Below are 18,986 nucleotides of genomic sequence, written 5' to 3' on the forward strand. Positions count from 1 at the left end.
GTCCACGAAGAGGGAATTTGCCTTGCTTGTTTTATTTGTTGGAACAGGGCATATATTAAGTCCGACCAGTCTTCGCAGCTATCTTTAAGCATCTTGTTTGAGATGCCATCTGGGCTTGCTGCCCTGGAGGCGCTAAGTTTTTTAATCAACATTACGATGTCGTCTCTGTCAAATTCCAGAACCCAGGGAGTTTCATCGGGCATCTTCTCTGGAGCCTTATTCTTGTTTTTCCCATCATACAATAGGGTATAATGGTTAAACCAATTTTCCTCTGAAACTTGGTTTACACCTATTGCAGATTGGTTAAAGTCTCTGTTGTGAATTATGTCCCACGTGCTTCTTGCATTGTTTCTTGATACTGCAGCTAGTATTTTCTCTGCATCTCTTTGTGCTCTCAGAAAGCGAGTGGAGCATAGCCAGTTTTTGTATGTTTGCCGGCACTTCCTCCATAGATCATATTTTTCATCGGAGTTAGCCTTTTTTATACGTGTAAAATCAGCTCTTTATTGTTTCCTTCTGGCCACTAAAAGTTCATCATAAGCATGTTTCTTTTCAATTATTTTCACTTTGTTAGGATTGTACTTGACCTTGAAGGCTTCAAGCAGCCATTTATATTCAACCACATCTTCAACTTTCCCAATGGCCTCGTTATAGTCTCGCACCAGCTTCGGTATTGCCTGTTTTTTAAGCCTCAATTGATTTCTTCCCCAAGACACCTCTGTTTCCATCCTTCTTTTTCTCCCTGGAATTGATCTTGTTTTCCAGGCGAGTTCCGTTTCCAATAGGCTATGGTCGATGTTTGCTTGCTTCTTTATTGTGAATGAATTTATCCATGCAAGAGTATTACCTCCTACGAAGCAATAATCCAGACAAGCTCACGATTTTCCACAGTGCCATGTATTAGCACCAGTTAGGTCTCCTCTCGTCTGACTATTTAGCATCCTCATGTCACGGATTTGCATTTCCTCCATCCATTTTTGTTCTTTCCCTACTAGATGTTCTGTCTTTTTGATTTTACCCTCCTTGTCCAGTAGTTTAATGTTTAAGTCCCCACTAAGGAGTATCAGCTGATCTTTTTCCTCCGTCATTGATTTATCGATGGCATTCATAATTGCTTTTAGGTAGCCCTCCAGCTTCGGCATATTTTCGCTCCAATAGGTGTTGATCAATAGCATCTTTACTGGCTCTTCTTTCTCCTCGGATTTGAGTGCTATTTTCAGTATTTGCACAAAGGGGTTTGGGATATAGTGTTCCAGCACTTCTAGGGGGCTATCTAATTTTTGTTAGAATCATAAGGCCCACAAATGGTCTCCCTATTGGTCCCTTTCTGGTTGGGTTTATATACACTTCATATCCCTCACACAATGGTGGCTCACGCAGCCAGGATTCCTGAATAGAGATGAGGTCATATTTGCCCAAGAAGCTACTGTCTTTAGAAAACAGATGTTTAAAGCCTCTGGTGTTCCATGAGGCACAGTAGACAGGTCTTTGGGACTACTCATAAATCTATTGTTTCCTCTTTGTGTTTAAAGTGCTAGCCATCCATGTCTAGTCATTGGACTTCTTTCGGGTTTATTTTACCCTTCCTCAGGTTCCCTGAATTATCCACAGTAAACCTCAGGGTTTTCAATTTCTCTGCACTTTTTTTTTATTGTGGATAAGTTTTCCCTTTGAATTTTTGGGTCTTCTTTTGCGTTTTCTCTTGAGTCCTTTTTTGTATCATCTACTGGGATTGGTCTGTTTTTTTCACTACAGTACTTGTCGATGACTTTTTTCCATGTTATATACTTTCCTCACCTCCTTGTTTTCCTTTTCTTCCTTCTTTGTTGCTTTTATACTGTCAGGCTTGAGGTTATCCTCCAGAGTTTCTAATCGGAAACCCTTTTTTTGAGGATGTCACTGGCCGCCAGCAGTTTCTGCTTGATCTTATTGGAGGTAAGATGTAATATAACTTGCTCCATCTGCTTTTCTCTTGGGAATTCCACAATTTTTATGTCATCTGTTGATATCGTGCGTAGGACTTAAGTTTGATTACAGAGAGTCATCACATAGCTCCTATTTAACACTACCCTTCTAGGGCCTTTTGATGTTGTTTATAGTTTTAGATAGCAACCTTTAGGTGGCCTGGGTTTTCTGGGACTTTGCGGAGGAGAGACATGCCTTTGGTTATCTTCAGTATGCTCCCCTTCTCTTTTGTTACTTTTTGATTTTGGGTTGAGCTTTCCTTGTTGGTTTCGTGCATTCTTATCTTTAATGTCGAGCTCCTTCCTTTTTTGTTCCAGGGTTTTGAAATAAATGGACTCTCTTTAATCCTCACCGACGGGACCTCTATGTGAAGTGTCTGCCTTTTTCTCTAGCTTCTTGGTAGTCTTTGGCAAATTCTCTCTTTGGGGTTTCAGCATCTTTCGATCTTTTGGTTTCGCTCCCAGATCGACGGTTTCACAGTTATCTATGGTTTTCCAATCAGATAAACTGATGCTATCCCATTCTTCATCTTCCCTGTTTTTGTCCATTATTTCAATGAGGTCACTTAGGTCTGCGGATTGCTCTGACTCTTCCCATTCTTCCTCATCTATTACAGCAGTATTTTTGGCTTCCTTTTCCCTGTCGTCCTCTGGAGTATCCGGCTCACTCATTATCAATTCTCTTCTGGGCTTCTTTGCACACTGCATGCTTTCTCTTTTGGGCGGTGTTCTCAGATTCCTCATGAAAGCTCTCGAACCATTTACTTTCCGTTTTAGGACTTCATTCTTAGATTTTTTTTTCATTTTCTATTTTTTTCTTTGGCACCCCCTTTCCCTTATGGAGGACCTGGCCATTGGAGGAGCCATCTGCATAAATGGCAACATTTGATTGATCCGGTTTAGGTGCCGGCTCACCTCTATCCTCCAACTTTTTTCCTGGAGAGAAAAGGATTACATCTTTAAGAGGTTGGCCTGGTTGTTTTGGGTGAGTACCATCACCTTGTTTCAATTTCATGGGGCCCTTTCCTGCTTTTATGTTATCTGCCAACTGGTCCCGCTCATTTTTCTGTTTGTAAAGGCTTCTCATCCATTTGCAGTCCTCAAGGACTGCCTCCATCAGTAGTGTTTTATCATTAGCATCCCTTCTCGCTAATTCGCTGAGGCGATTTTGCCAGAGTTGCGTTTGCTCTGCTTTCTTGTACATTCGTATGTCCAATCTCTGCAGGGAAGATTCCATTTGCAGGTTTGTCTCTTTGATTTGTGTATTGGTGCTGGTTACTTCTTGAACAGAGTCCTTTATCACCTCGTAGAGTTTTAAGAATGGGGCCAGTGTGATATTTAAAGAAGCCATGATCACTTATTGAGTGTGTTCTGTGTCCTTTACTTTTTCAGTTTTACAAACATCATTGATCATTTGTGAGATTTACTCTTTAGATAGTTCTACTAGACGTGGACTTTTGTCTTCAAAAACTGATGTTTGAGTCATTTTAGTTGATGTTTGTTCCTCGTGGTGCTTAGTTGGGATTATGACAGGGTCCTCATCATCAAAAGATTTCCCTTTAGCTTGTTCTTTGTCTAATGCTGCCATCTTCTCATTTATGAGGGAGAAACTTTTCCTTTTCTCTCTTTCAATTTTTCCCGTCAGGATCGTTATGTCTTGCATGATTTTATTCGCTAGACTTGAATTGCTCTGGCTGGCTGCTGGCGAGTTTGGATATTCGTTGTCTCTTAAACTTCCTGACAGTTTCGCTCTCTCAGCTAGCATACGGGCTTGATTATCAGTCCGGCCAAATATGGGGGTCGTCATAATCATTTCCTGAATGGGGCTTGAGTAGTGGCTTCCTTCATCTCCTTGGTTTTTATTAACTGTAGCCAATTCTTCATTTTGATGGCTTTTTTGGTAGTCTCTTCCCTTGTATCCTTGGTTTCGGTGATCTTCCATTTATGGCTGGAAGATGTCAAACACTACTGGTACTGCATCTGTGAGACCTGTTTGCTGGGGCTTATTCCCCACAGCGGTAGTAGAGCCCTATAGGGCTTTTTCCAACTGGCCTAGCTCAGTCAAGTCCTAAGGACCTGTATTTTCCCATAAGGCCTCCGAGGCTGCAGAAATGCATGGGGTTTGATTAAGGGGTAACTTTACACTGTTGAGGCCGTCAATAGGTGTCTTAGGTTCCTCCCCTGACGTGCTTTTAATCACATTAACAACTGGACAGTCATTCGTTCCCTTGATTGAGGAGGGCATTTTTGGATTTTGGCATCCGGCTTGCTCATCGTCCCTCGTCATGGAGGTGTTGCCCTCTACGGGGGGGAGACAATAGAGTAATTTTCCTTGCTTGCTATAGGTTTTTCACTCAGCTCTGGCTTCTCTATCTCAATTTCTGGTCTTGATCTATCTAGGGCTTTATCAAGCGACTCACACAGTTCCAATCTTGTTTGGCCCAAACAGCTTTCGGGCTCTTTAAAGAGAATGGAGCAATCTGTCAGGCCATTTTAACCTGAATCGCAATCATCTTGATCTCCCGAGCTCCTATGGTCCAGACGAACTTCAGCCAACCGGGTTATGCCAGGGACCATGGATGGTTGGCTTGTACTCTCCGCTAGGGTTCGAATGGTGTGGGCATTATGTGGATCAAGGAGTTTAGGTGCAGGATCAGATTTGTCCTCAGTTTCCAGGGGCAGCAATGGATTCTTTGCAATTGTCATATCAGCCCCCACCGAGAGGCTCTTACGCTTCTTAGTACTAAAAGGTAAGCGTGCCTGTTTTAACATAGGGAGATCCGTTTGTGTCATTCTAAGTGAATGGTCAGGATTTCCCTCGACTTCTGGGAGGGAAGTTAATCTTTGTCTTACCTGAAGGCGGGTTCTCAGACCCGCTGATGGCGTTTCCGCGGGGGCCGACTTCATTTTGTCGTGCAGCTCCTCTTTAAGCTTTCCTCTTTGCTGAATTCAGCTGTCCTCTGCCGGCAGGTTAGTTGGCTGGCAAAGCCACAGCAAGCAGCCAAACAGCACAACAGCAGGTAGTTCCTCAGTGTCACGCCCTTTGCTCGCATGAACTTAGCGCTGCAAGGGTGCCTAGGGCAATGTTTTGTAGACACACTTCCTGCAAAGGCAGGGCCCAGAGCAGAGGGGGTGGGGCTACATGGCGCAGCAGCACTTCTCCTCGCTCCTTCGATTCCGGGAGGAGTCTTTCCAGTTCTTCCTGATTCCTGATTCAAACAGCTGATAAGGCAGCTAAGGGGTCGCAGCCACAGCACAACAGCAGGTAGTTCCTCAGTGTCACGCCCTTTGCTCGCTACTATAATAGCCTGCAACAATACCACGTTTATATAATATAATTGCGGTAGAAAAGTTAGGGTAGATACCACTGCCACCAGCCAAGTCTAAATGTTAAAAGAGCAAAACAGAGCTCAGAGTGGCACAGACAAAAAGGTATAGGAATTAACCCTTTCCAGTACTCCATGTAAGATGGGGTGTACTAGGTCTGTAGTTTTAAATGACTACATAAAGTAAATGGCAACTTTATCTGTTTCTGGGGGACAGTAGTCAGCCCCAGAAAAATGGAGTCAGTGGCTAGTCTAAAAGACAACCCTGTATCACTGCACTAAAGGTGCTGTGTAACACACATAAGAAAGGGGTCTCAGGGAGTGGTGTCCCCCAGAGCCCACTATGACACAAACAGTAAGCTACACATGGCAAAAGCACCATCATCACTGGGTTAGCTACCAGTACCAGGGAATAATGCATAAACATGGTCAGCTGCAGCAACTTCTACACCAGTATCAGCAAATAATTCAGCAGCCTCCTCACATACAGTCACCCACAACACTGGGCTTACGGCACGGATCCCCCTTGCACTCTGCCTCATTACCACCATTTCCCTGGCATAAGGTGAGTCCCCCTGCAAGCCCCACCACCCAGCACCTCATTTTGGGCCACAAACGTGTTCATAGAACATGCGGAGAGTGACCTTCCAGAGCGCCACAGCCAGACTCAGGCTCCTGCCTTATCCCGCCTCCTGGACGGTCCCTGCCCGTGATTGGTGCTCGCAGTCTTGAGTCCCCCTGCAAGCCCTGCCCCCCAGCACCCCATTTTGGGCCACAAACGTGTTCCTAGAACACTTGGAGCGCGGCCTTCCAGAGCACCACAGCCGGACTCAGGCTCCTGCCTTATCCCGCCTCCTTGACGGTCCCTGACCGTGATTGGTGCTTTCTCTGCATATGGCTCAATAGGACAGGCAGCCGCCTGCCTGGCAGCCCCTGCGGCTAAGGGCCCAAAGGCAAAGAGCGGCTCCTACATTGACGGCTCCAAGATGTGTCTGCCGGTGTCAGCAGGGGAAGCAAAGGAAGCCAACAGCTAACAGACACCAACAAAACTGTGAGTGTAGCATGGGTGGGGGGTAGAGCAATCACTCTACTCCAGAAAGCCCTCGCTACTCTACCTACCTCTCTATTACCTTGACCATCATAAAGGTTGCAATGTACTATGCACTAACATACTGTTATGTTATGCCACTTGGCATTTGTATTTCGCTCTGTATATCATTGGTAGGTCCGCAAAGCCAATGTTAACTAGTGCCAATGTTTACCAACCTATAGAGAGAATGGTCAAGGTCAGCCTATGTCACCTTTCACAGGTCACAAAATTATAGAGAGGGTAGAGTCAAAAGGCTTCCCTAGCCAGTTGCGTGATAGGGGGTCAGCAGGACCTTGCAGAAGAACTATATCATTGATAGTTCTAAAAAACGAAATTCACCATAGAATACATGAAAAAGCGATAAACATTTATTTTTAGCAAAAAAGGTTTTGTCTGAAGAAATGCTTTTGTGCCGTGGCACAACACAGATACATACAAAAGTGCATGTATAATCTGCACAGTGGTGGGTTAGTAAAATGTGGTTACAGTTGATTCAGTGTATTGCCATTACACAATTTGGTGACAATCTATTATATATATTGTTCAAAATCACAATACATCAAACAGTGTCAACTGTAACCACATTTTACTAACCCACCACTGTGCAGATTATACATGCACTTTTATATGTATCTGAGTTGTGCCACGGCACAAAAAAAATTTCTTCAGACAAAACCTTTTTTGCTAAAAATAAATGTTTATCGCTTTTTCATGTATTCTATGGTGAATTTCGTTTTTTAGAACTATCAATGATATAGTTCTTCTGCAAGGTCCTGCTGACCCCCTATCACGCAACTGGCTAGGGATTATTTCTACCCTCAAGAGTCAGGCCCCCAAAAAAAAGAGCGTTTTTCGCCCATGCATATTTTTTCTACCTTTGACAGGTGTAATAATCATTAGCCTACGTCGCATCTAGAAAGAATTGTGAATGAATATTAGCATGTGCACACACAGAGTGAACCCCTAAGCTTAGCATGTGCAACATCTAGACAGAATTGTAAATGTCAGCATACGCTGCACTTAGATGAAATCCTCAACGTAGCCTGCGTCGCATCTAGATAGAGTTGTTATTCAATGATTGATATACGACTCCTGCCAAGCCTAGACTAAGCATGCAATCATGAATCAATAACCAACCCACTAACAATTTCACTCCTCTACATACACCTCTCAAACTCGAACCAAACACAACCACAAGCCTTAAACGCAGCAAACCGCACAAAACTCACTACACTGCAACAACATAACAAACCGCACATAGACTTGCACAACAGCACACGACGACTACCAACTGAAAAAAAAACCCAAGCCCAGCCAACGGACCCACCGGGCGGAGGCTGCCAACAGCACATCACAGCTATCTTGCACTTTTCCATCTCATCCCCACTAACTCACCCCCTTCTCCCATTTTCAGAGCCGCCAGAGCGCCAGGGGACCACTCCGGTGCTGATAGTGCGCGGTACAAATATCCTTTAACATTAACATTAACATTTAAGAGTGGGAAAAAGGCTCACACTCTTACCAAGTGGAAAAAATAACTCCAGAAATCCAGCAAAGCGGCTGGGGACTCACTAGGTGAGGGAAATTAGCCATAGAATGAGAATTCTCCCTAACACTCGCCCCCCCAGACTAAGGGACATGAGGATTTAATCCACTCCTGGATGAATCTCATACCTCTAATCGGTTAAAAACATCCTAGAGAGACCATGAGCATTTTGGTGGTGACTTCCTGCTCTGTGCTCAATGGAAAAATCAAACCCGTGCAGGCAGATTGACCATCTGAGTAGTTTGGGGTTTTCTCCTTTCATTTGCATCAGCCATCTCAAGGGTTGGTGGTCAGTCTGAATAATGAAGGTAGATCCATACAAGTATGGTCTAAACCTCTGCAGTGCCCAAACAATAGCAAAGCATTTGCGTTCTATTGTTGCTCACCTTGTCTCAGGATCCTTTAACTTCCTGCTGATGAAACAAATGGGGTGTTCCCTACCTTTCTCATCCAGTTGACTAAGGACTGCACCTATACCTACATTAGAAGCATCTGTTTGTACAATGAAGGGTTGGTGATAGTCAGGAGCTCTTAGGACTGACTGGTCCTTGTCAAAGGGCATTCTTCAGGCCTTCAAAAGCTTGATTGCACTCCTCATTCCACCTGCCCTTTTTAGGAAATTTGGGAGAGGAGATGACATTCAAGGGAAAAGCTATGGTCCCATAGTTCTCTATGAAGTTCCTGTAGTACCCAGTGAGATCTAGGAAGGCTCTCACTTGGGTTTGAGTAGTAGGGGTGGCCTAGTTTTGTACGGCTTTGCTAGGCAATGGCCTTATTTCACCTCCTCCTACCTCTTGTCCAAGGTAGACCACTGTGCTCTGACCAATTTGACATTTACTTGCCTTTATGGTGAGATGGGTCGGTCTGTTCAAAAGCCTGCAACACATATCTTAGGTGATCAATATGTTCTTTCTATGTAGGGCTGAACACTGCAATGTCATCCAAGTATGCCATGCAGAGGTCCTCCATCCAATTCAGAACTTGATTGACCATCCTCTGAAATGTAGCCAGTGCATTCTTTAATCCAAAAGGCATTACCTTAAATTGGTAGAGGCCAGCTGGGGTGGAGAATGCAGTTTTTTCCTTGGCATGGTCTGCAGGGCTATTTGCCAATAGCCTGACTTTAGGTCAAATGTGCTGAGGTACTTGGCTGCACCAAGTTTGTCCACCAGCTCATCTGTCCTAGGTAAAGGATGGGCATCAGTCTTAGTGACTGCATTTAGAGCTCTATAGTCCACGCAGAATATCAACTCCTTGGATCCTGCCTTTGGTACAAGCACAACTGTGCTAGACCATGGGCTAGTAGAGGGCTCTATAACCCAGAGATCAAGCATCTTGTTGACCTCATTCCTTATATGGGTTCTTACATTGTCTGACATTCTGTAACCCATGAATTTCACAGGCAAACAGTCACCAGTGAGGATACCATGCTGGCCCCAAGGGGTCAGGCCTGGTGAAAGTTAGAACAGGGAGGCAAACTGATTTAACAGTAATTTTCACTCATCCTGCTGGACAGATTTCAGACTAGAAGAGAGATTAACTCCTTCCACTTGCTCATCTAAAGGTAAGCCTCTGAGGAGGTCAGGCAGAGGTTCACTCTCCTCCTCCTCCTGAGCTGAAGCTAGGAGCAAGGCTCCCATGTCAGGTCTAGAGGCATAAGCCTTTAAACGGTTGGTGTGAAAGGCTCTAGGAGCCTCCTTAGGATTGCCTAAATCCACAAGATAGTTCACCTCTCCAAGTTTACCCACACATTTGAAGGGTCCTATCCACTTGTGCTGTAAGGCCATCTGTCTTGTAGGTACCATAACAAGAACCAGCTGGTCTTGAGTAAACTCAACCATGTCATGCCAATGCTTGACCAGAGCTTGACCAGCTTTCAAGTTATCACTTGCTTCAGCCATCATGTGTGACATTCTCCTCCGGAGACCCATCACATAGTCAGTCACTCTGAATGGCTTGCGGGAAGGAGCACTCTCCAACCCCTCCTTAATCAGGGCCAAGGGATCTCTGACTGGATGGCCATAGAGAAGTTTGAAGGGACTGTAACCTAATCCCTCCTGAGGGACTTCTCCACATGCAAAGAGAAGGCATGGCAGTAGAAGGTCCCACTTTCATTTAAGGGGTTCTTCTAAAGCACCTATCATGCTCTTCATAGTTCTGTTAATGCTCTCTACCAACCCATTGGTTTGGGGGTGGTAGGCAATAGAGAACTTGTAGGCGACTCCACAGGTTTTCCACATGGCTTGCATGTAGTGGGACATGAAATTTGATCCCCTGCCGGATATCACCTCCTTAGGAAAACCTACTCTGGTAAAAATACCAAGTAGGGCCATAGCCACAGCCTGAGCCGTAACAGTTCTCATAGGTATTGCTTCAGGATACCTAGTAGCATGGTCTACTACAACTAGGATAAACCTGTTACCTGAAGATGTGGGAGGATCAAGAGGACCAACAATGGCAATCCCAACCCTCTCAAAAGGAACTCCCACCACTGGGAGAGGCACCAAGGGTGCCACATTCTTGGCTCCACTCTTGCCAGAGGTTTGGCAAGTGTGACGGCTCCTACAGAATGTGTCTACTTCCGAACCCATCTTAGGCCAGTAGAAGTAGAGAGAGAGCCTTTCCTTGGTCTTCTTAAAACTTAACTGTCCAGCCAAAGGTATCTCGTGGGCTAACTGTAGGAACTGGAGTCACTAGAGGTACTACAAGTCTTTTGCAGTCTCCAAGGGTTGACTCAGTCGGTTCACTGTAGAAGAGGCCATCTTCCCAGTGCAACCTACACTTTCCAGGCTCAGTCCCATTGAGTTGAGAAGCTGCCTGAAGGTGAAGACCTTCAATAGTAGGACACTCTCTTTGTCCACTGCTGAAGTCTGCCCTGTTGGGACCACGTTCTGCTAGTAAAGACTGCAGCTCAGGATGGTCAACAGGGTCAAGATCTCCAACCAGAGTAAGATCTTCTTCTAGATCTGAATCCTCAGTATCTACTTGAACCATACAGTGTTGAACCTCACACTTAGCCTCAGCTGAGGAGACTTTGGACAGTCTCGGAGATGTCCTTCTGGGCACAAGGGTGCTTGCTGGTTTCTTGCTGGCAGACTTGGGTTTCCCCTTTGTCTCTTTCTGTCCTGCAATAGCAGTAAGTAAGTCCTGTGGACTTGGGGTGATAGTTTCCTCTATCAAGTCCCCTGGGGAGCCTCTCAAGGTTCTCTCCCTAGCAGACCTTGTGAGCTCCTGCTTCTTCTGCTGGGAGGCCTGGGGGTACTAGACAACTCCAAGAGTTTTAAGGTCATTACTCAACAGGACTCTCCCAGGCATGTTATTTTGCACACTTACAGGTATTCCGACAGTCATGTCATTGCACTGGATGAGAGCTGGTAACTGGGAAACCATTTGCACAGGGCCTCCAGCTAACTTGGTAGGTGTGTGGGTGCATTAGCAACATCCTCCACCTTGATAAAACATTCATCAACCACAGTTATGCTGGCTCCAGTGTCTCTGATGGCAGGGGTCTCCTGACCATCCACAAGAACACCATCTTTACAATACTCTTTAGTATTATCTGGGATTGAGTTATAGACATCTAAGTTCTGTTGTTCCCAAAGACCCAAGGACACTAAAGAAACACTAGCTGAGACTCTCATGGGCTCCTCAGCTAGTAACAAAGTTTCCACTGGCTATAGGTACTTCATCCACCTGGGAGAAGGCTAAGGAGACAGTGTGGACCCCTGAAGGTTTACCCTTCCATCTGGGATCCCCTTTCACATGGTCAGTTGACCCACAAGAAAAGCATTTTCCAAATGCTTTAATGAAGTGGGGTTTGTTCTGACCTCCATCTGGTTTGGGACCAGATGGTACACTAGCCTGATTTGGTTTCCCTTGTGGCTTACCCTGGTTATGTTTGGGGCCCTCTTTTGGATTGGAATTATTGGAATTCTCTTTGGTGTCTTTCTTTGGCTGCTTTCCCTCATCCTTCTTCTGAGTTGACGCAGAATCCTTGTGAGTAGCCCTGTTGGCAACCCACAAGTCAGCAGCCTTAGCTAACTTCTTAGGATGTATCTCCTTTGAATCAGCCAAGTGCTGTCTAAGCTCAGGAGAGCAGGCATCATATATTGACTCCAACATTATAAGATTCCTCAAACCTTCATAAGTGTTCACTTTGTAACCCTTAACTCAACCATCTAAGTTTTTCAAACATTCACACACCCAGGTAGCCCAAGGGGTACCCATCAGGCTTTTTGAGGGTCCTAAACATTTTAAGGTACTGGGAAGGGGTCTTCCCAAATCTAGCTATCAAAGCTAGCTTCACACACTCATAATCCTGCTTATGCTCCTCCCTCAACTCCATTACTGCATCACTTGCAACTGGGGGAAGCCTAGAGAAAAGCCAAGGAATCAATTGATTCCCTGAGATACCTTGAATCCCATGATTGTACTCAAACATTGCTAACCAATCCAAAACATCAAGTTTAGTCTCATAGATACCAATCATTTCCTTTGGCATGCGGGGTCTCTTAGGGCTGGAAGACCTAGAAGACTCTGGGAGAGAAGCATTTTCCAAAGACAATTTCTTCATTTCTAGAGCATGAGCCATCTCCATTTCTCTTAGCCCTAATTCTTGATGTTTCATGGCAGTGTGTGCATCAATACGTTTCACTTCTAATTCAAGTCTCATTTTCTCCAGAGCAATAAACTCAGGAGTGAGTGTAGGACCTGTGGGGGTCCCTGTGGACAGAGGGTGTGCTTTCTGAACAGGCAATGGAATTGTAGGGTTTCATAACAAGGACCCATCTACTATTTCTAGTCCAATACTCTCTGAATCAGAAACATCAGTATCCACATTTGCTGGAGGGGTAGGCCCTTCTGACCCACTCTCCAGACTTTGTTTTCCCATTAACTTAGCAACCGGTTCACATTTCTTTCCTTTTCCAGAGAGATTCTTTTCCCTACACATGGTTCTCAGAACCTCAGCAGTATAGTTTAAGAGACCCTCTTCACTGTAGTTTTCCATATTTGACATGATTTTTCAGTTAACAGAATAAGTGGTGTTTAGCTTTGTGGTTAGTTGACCCAAGGTAATAGCAGCACTCCAAGTGTAATCTCTATACTTCAAAATCCTCACCGTTGTACACCAGTGTTAGGCAGAATCATGTGCAGTGCCCTTAGGGACCACTACACACAATTAAGACTACAAGTGGCAATACAAGTTCACCTTTGGTACAAGCCCACACTACACTGTTAAAGTGGTCGCAGTAGCGGAGCAGCCAGACTTATCTCAAGAGAAAATGAGCAGTAGAAGAAATTATACACAGGACCACAGTTACTATGACTCAAGCAAACACTGACTCAAGGTTTTTGATTGAAAAGTAAAAGTACATTTATTTCTAAACCATCTGTTGGTAAAACACTTCACTTTTATTAAATATTAAACTAAAATCACACAAAAAATACACTACACACAACCAATTCTCTTTGTACAGGACAACTCAAGGTAAGTACCTTATGATTAGATGGACCGGTGTTGTGAAACAAAAGACGTTACAGAGAATACATATGCGATCACTTTTTGACAGTAATGACAGTTCAGTCTTACTAAAGATATGCGTATTCGCGGAAAGAAATGTTACCGGGGTAAAACCACACTTAGCACCTGAGTTAACAAAAGAGAGTTGGGGTCAAAACTCATAGCCAATACTTTTGTCAAGGTAGACAGAATCAGAGAACACTTGCTGACAGGAAAATAAAAGTCAATAGGCCAGTGCCAATGTCAAGTGGAATCGGGTTCCTGTTGTCTAGGATCACACAGTCAGATAGTTCAAGGTTCAGCGTTGCCAGGAGTACTTGGATATTGTCAACAGATGAAGCAAAAGTAATAAGAGGGACGGAAGACAAGGGCAAGCCTTGGATGAGGAGAAAAGGGTTCACCCTAGTTCTTCGAAGCTGGACACAGTACCTTATTCGTTGAAGAAGCTGGTGCCACAGCAGTTGTTCCTGGTAGTTTCCCGCAGGCTCACAGTTCCTGGAGCTTCAGTCGTGGGGACAAGAAGGACGACGTCTGGAGTGAGCTGCACTACGCAGGGATGAGACCAGCAGCAGCGACAGTGAATAAAAGGTGCGCTCCTTTAAAACAGGAGAGGCTCTACAGATGACTATCTGGACCACTACAGCAGTGTGCAGCGATTTTGACCAAGAAGAGGATCCTCTGCCCGTGGAAGGTGAGCTGGTTGATCCCACCAGGCTCAAGGGAAGAAGACTGGATCTTCTCTTGTCGTTGAAGGGTAGATAGCTCAGGACTGCAGCAGGGCTTCACCGGGACTCGGGAGTTGCAGCAGCCGTCTTCTTCTCCGCTTCTCTTCGGTTCCTTGCAGTTCCAGTGGCGACTCTGACTTCCAGCCCAAGAGTCCTGCCTTTCATGCGAAAATCCCCCATTCACACAGCCTGGCTGTCAATCACACAGCAGGGGGGTTGTCCGGCCCGGACAACCACCTCAGCTAATCTTGCCAAAGTACGACTTGGGTTTCCAAGGATACCCTGTGCAGGGGGTGACTACCCCCCTCCCTCACATTCAGCCCAGCTAGACACCCAGGCGCCAAGAGGCGGGCTTCTTGGCAGCAGCCTGCCAAAAGACGGTGAACAAAGAAGGCAAACCTGGTTTGCCGCGCAAAGTAAAACACAAGAAGGAATTTAACAAAAAGAAATGGCGAATAAACCCGACCGGGGCCAAAAGAAAGAGTATTTGGTCCAGCAGGTTTATGTTCGAGGCTACTATAATAGCCTGGAACAATACAACATTTATATAATATAATCGCGGTAGAAAAATTAGGGTAGATACCACTGCCACCAGCCAAGTCTAAATGTTAAAAGAGCAAAACAAAGCTCAGAGAGGCACAGACTAAAAGGGATAGGAATTAACCCTTTCCAGTACTCCATGTAAGATGGGGTGTACTGGGTCTGTAGTTTTAAATGACTACATAAAGTAAATGGCAACTTTACCTGTTTCTGGGGGACAGTAGTCAGTCCCAGAAAAATGGAGTCAGTGGGAAGTCTAAAAAGACAACCCTGTGTCACTGCACTAAAGGTGCTGTGTAACACACATAAGAAAGTGGTCTCAGGGAGTGGTGTCCTCCAGAGCCCACTATGACACAAACAGTAAGCTACACATGGCAAAACACATGTAAGAGTGGGAAAAAGGCTCACACCCTTACCAAGTGGAAAAAATAACTCCAGAAATCCAGTAAAGCTGCTGTGGGACTCACTAGGTGAGGGAAATTAGCTATAGAATGAGAATTCTCCCTAACACACCGGCAGGCAGATATCTCTTGATTCAAATGAGATGGAGAGAGCACCTTGGGCAAGAAGTTTGGGGGAGGTGAGTGAGCAAGATGACCTTGTTGTTGTGGAACGTGGTGAAGGGCTTGCACGAGGACAACACCTGCAGCACACTATTCAGGCGCGCAGGGGTGAGAGCCACCAGTAAACAGTCTTTAGTGTCACCAAGTGGATGTCCACAGAGGCCATTGGCTCTAAAGGCTTGCTCTGCAAAGCTACAAGAAACACATTGAGGTCCCAGACCTGGTGCGGCCTACGCACCGGCAGAAGAAGCCTAGAGAACCCCTTAAGGTGGGCCTTAACCACCGGGAAACCACAGAAAACACATGCTCAGGGGAATACTTGTAAGCCCATATGGTCACCAAATAAGTGCAGCAAGTATCCACCTGAACTCCAGAACGAGCCAGGTGTGCTGAAAAAGCCAGTACGCCATCCAGAGGACAGGTGACAGGGTCCAGACCCTTGTCACAAGCCTAATGGCTGAACCTAGTCCATCTACTCTTATACTGGGACCAAGTCGAGGGCCTCCTGGCCTGCTGAATGCTGTCCCAGTTGTAATCTGAAAATGTAGCATGTTGAAACCTCAGCTGGTCAGGAACTAGGTCGCCAGCGGCAGCTTGACCGGGTTCAGATGTTCCACCGCCCCGCCATGCTGCGTCAGGAATCACATGCTGGAGATTGGATGCTGGACGGGTCCCTCGGAGCACAAATGCAGCAGACTGGAAAACCAGGATCTCGAAGGCCAGTATGGGGCAATCAGGATGAGGCTGCAACCCACCAAAGCCTGAAACTTGCAGATGGTCCATTGGAGCAGAGTGGTGGGCGGGAACGCATATTACCTGTGGCCGTGCCAACGGATCTGGAAGGCATCTCCCAGAGACCCCCAACCTCGTCCTGCCCATGAAGGAAACTGGGGACACTTGGAATTCAGAGGGATGTGAAATCCAGGTCCGGGAACCCCCCCCCCCCAATGCTGGAACAGGGGCAACAAGGAGTCGGTGTGCAACTCCCACTTGTATGTGTTGAACCCCAAGCGGGTCAGCTGGTCGCTTCTGCATTGCTTTCCCTCGGGAGGTGGACTGCTGAAATCCAAACTCCCTTCGTCAGGGCCCATTCCCAGATCAATAACGCCTCCATGCAGAGGAGAGGGGAACGGGTGCCACCATGCTTGTTTAGGTATAACATCGTAGTAGAATTGTCCGTCCTGACCAGAGCACACCTGTGCCTGATGAGGGGCAAAAACGCCTTGAGGGTCAGGCCCACTGTCCTCAGCTCAAGCAGATCTATATGCAGGAGGGCTCCCGTCCTGGGCCATGCGCCATGAATCGCGTAGCCCTCCAGAGTAGCCCCCAGCACGAAAGAGAGGAGTCTGTCGTCACCACCAGGGTCGGCTCCGGGCGGGTAAAGGAGGCTCCCACGGAAATATTGCCATCCATCACCCACCAGCTAAGACTGGGTCGTAGGAGCAGTGGTATTGGGAAACTGTCTGACTGAGACTCCGGCTCCTGATCCCAATTGGCCTCCAGGTGGAGCTGGAGCGTGCGGTAAAGTGAGCATTCAGGAGGCCATCAGGCCCAGAATACGCTGGAACCACTATGCTGAGGTGGTTGAGTTGGGCAGAAAGTGTCCCACCACCTTGCGGAGCAACGGGAGCCTCTCGGGCGTAGGGAAAACCTGTTGAACTGTAGTTTCCCAACGCAACCCTAGAAAGACCAGACCCTGAGATGGGCACAACTGTGACTTTCTCTGGTTGAGGGAGAACCCGAGCTAATGAAATATCCGCCAATCTCTGGCAGAAGTGCAATGCCGCCTCCGGTGACCCTGCCCTCACCAGCCAGTCATCCAAAGGGTACAGATGATGGCCCTCCAAGCGGAAAAGGCCCGCTACTGCGTTCATCAACTTCGCGAAAACACGAGGGGCTGAGTTCAGGCCAAAGGGCAGCACCTTGTACTGAAAGTGGCATGACATAACCATGAACCGCAGAAACTTCTGATGCGGTTGGTAGATGGGTACATGCAGGTACGCATCCTTGAGGTCCAGGGAACTCATCCAATCCCCTACACACAGACTCGGCTATGTGTGTGGGAATCATCATCTTGAAGCGTTCCCGTGGTAAAGACAGATTCAGAAATGACAGGTCCAGGACAACAATCTGTTAGGGAGAATTCTCTTATAAGGCTAATTTCCCAAACCTAGTGAGACCCCCAGCAGCTTTCCTGGATTTTTTTTTTCTCCTGCTAAGAGTGAGACTCTTTCCTTCCCACTCTTAGGCATGATTTGAGGTATGTCTTTGACTTGGTATGTGCTTATGGGCTCTTTTACTCCATAGGATATCATCTGTTTTGGTATATGTTACACAGCACCCTCAGTGCAGTAACACAGGGGTGTCATAGTGACCCCCAAACATAGTCTCCATACCCTGGGACTGACTACTGTCTCCTAGGGCATGTAAAGTCACCATTGGCTATATTAGTCCAAAATTGTGAACAGAGCCAGTACAAACCATCATATTGTGGAAGTACTGGAAGGGATTAATTAGATTACCCCGGGGTCCGTTTCCAAGGGGGCACTGTCCAGTCCCCCCCTTGTTGAGTTTCTGGCTGGTGGCAGTGGTTACCACGCAAAATATTCCACCGGAATATTTCCTATGGGATTTTCCCATTCATTTTAAACACACCACTTTTTTGGTGCATTGTAAAGATACCGCCGGTTTATTTAATTAATAAAAAATCACTGGTTGGGTCTTTTTGCCAGAACTCTTTCGAAAAATGGCGTACGTGTCCATCTCTGTAACTCCAACCAAGGTCGGGCTCTTTGTTCCACTTTTTGGCGGGCTTCTCCACAGAAGCCCTCCAACTGGTGCCACTCTGTCTGGGATTCACAGGATGTGTGGGTGGGGGAATTGGCACCCTGGACTGCGTTGCCTTAGCAACCCAAGTCACACTCTGTCTTGATTGGCCCAGTGGTGAGCCGCCCGGCTCACCACTTAGCATGTATGAGTGACAGCTAGGCTGTTTGAATGGGGGGGTTTTCTGCATAAAAGCAGGGCTTTTGGGACTGGAACCTCAGAAGTCGCCACTGGACCTGAGAAATCCGAAGAGGGGAGAAGATGAGCCATCTGCAACGACGACACCACCGGTGGAGCCCTGCTGCAACGACCTCACCACTTCCCCGACGACAAGAGAAGATCTTCTGCTGTAAGAGTCTTCTCCCACTGAGCTGGTGGGATCAACCAGTTCGACATTCGCCTTCCAGGATGCCCCTTGGTCGAATCGCCAGTGCCAAGCACCCGGCGGCTGGATAGCCAAGCTTCAGTCCACTGGGACCGCGAATAAAAGGAGCGCACCTTTTAACCGAACGAACTCCGCGGCTGGTTTCATCCCTGGGCAGTGCAACGACTCCAAGTTTCCTCCTCGACGAGATCTTCTCCCTCCCTGGTAGAAATCATGAACTGCACCCGCTGCCAGGAACAGCTGGAGCTTCCTCACTTTTAAAAGGTACTGTGTTCCACCTGGCCTCCCTTTCCACGGATTGCTAAAGGTGACCCTTAAATCCTTGGCTTTCCAACTGGGTTGGCCCCCAAACCTTCTAACTTTATCTTTCGCATCAAACCAACCTCTTTTGAACATTTTTGCAAAGACTTGAGTGCATTTTTAAACTGTGTGATCTTGGGCACATTTCGCCTTGTTCCATTTAAAGTGGCCCTGGCCTATGAACTTTGGCTCTACAGTAG

The 18,986-nt window shown here is 46.5% G+C and overlaps 1 protein-coding gene across 2 annotated transcripts in view; it reads right to left on the reverse strand.

Moving 5' to 3' along the window:
• LOC138582748 (stress-70 protein, mitochondrial) overlaps window positions 1-18,986 on the reverse strand; it is a 1,916,616-nt gene that overhangs the window by 724,923 nt on the left and 1,172,707 nt on the right. The window lies entirely within an intron of this gene.

Source organism: Ambystoma mexicanum, chromosome 3q (genome assembly GCF_040938575.1).
Source record: "Ambystoma mexicanum isolate Mex_15411 chromosome 3q, UKY_AmexF1_1, whole genome shotgun sequence".
NCBI classification, from domain to species: Eukaryota; Metazoa; Chordata; class Amphibia; order Caudata; family Ambystomatidae; genus Ambystoma; species Ambystoma mexicanum.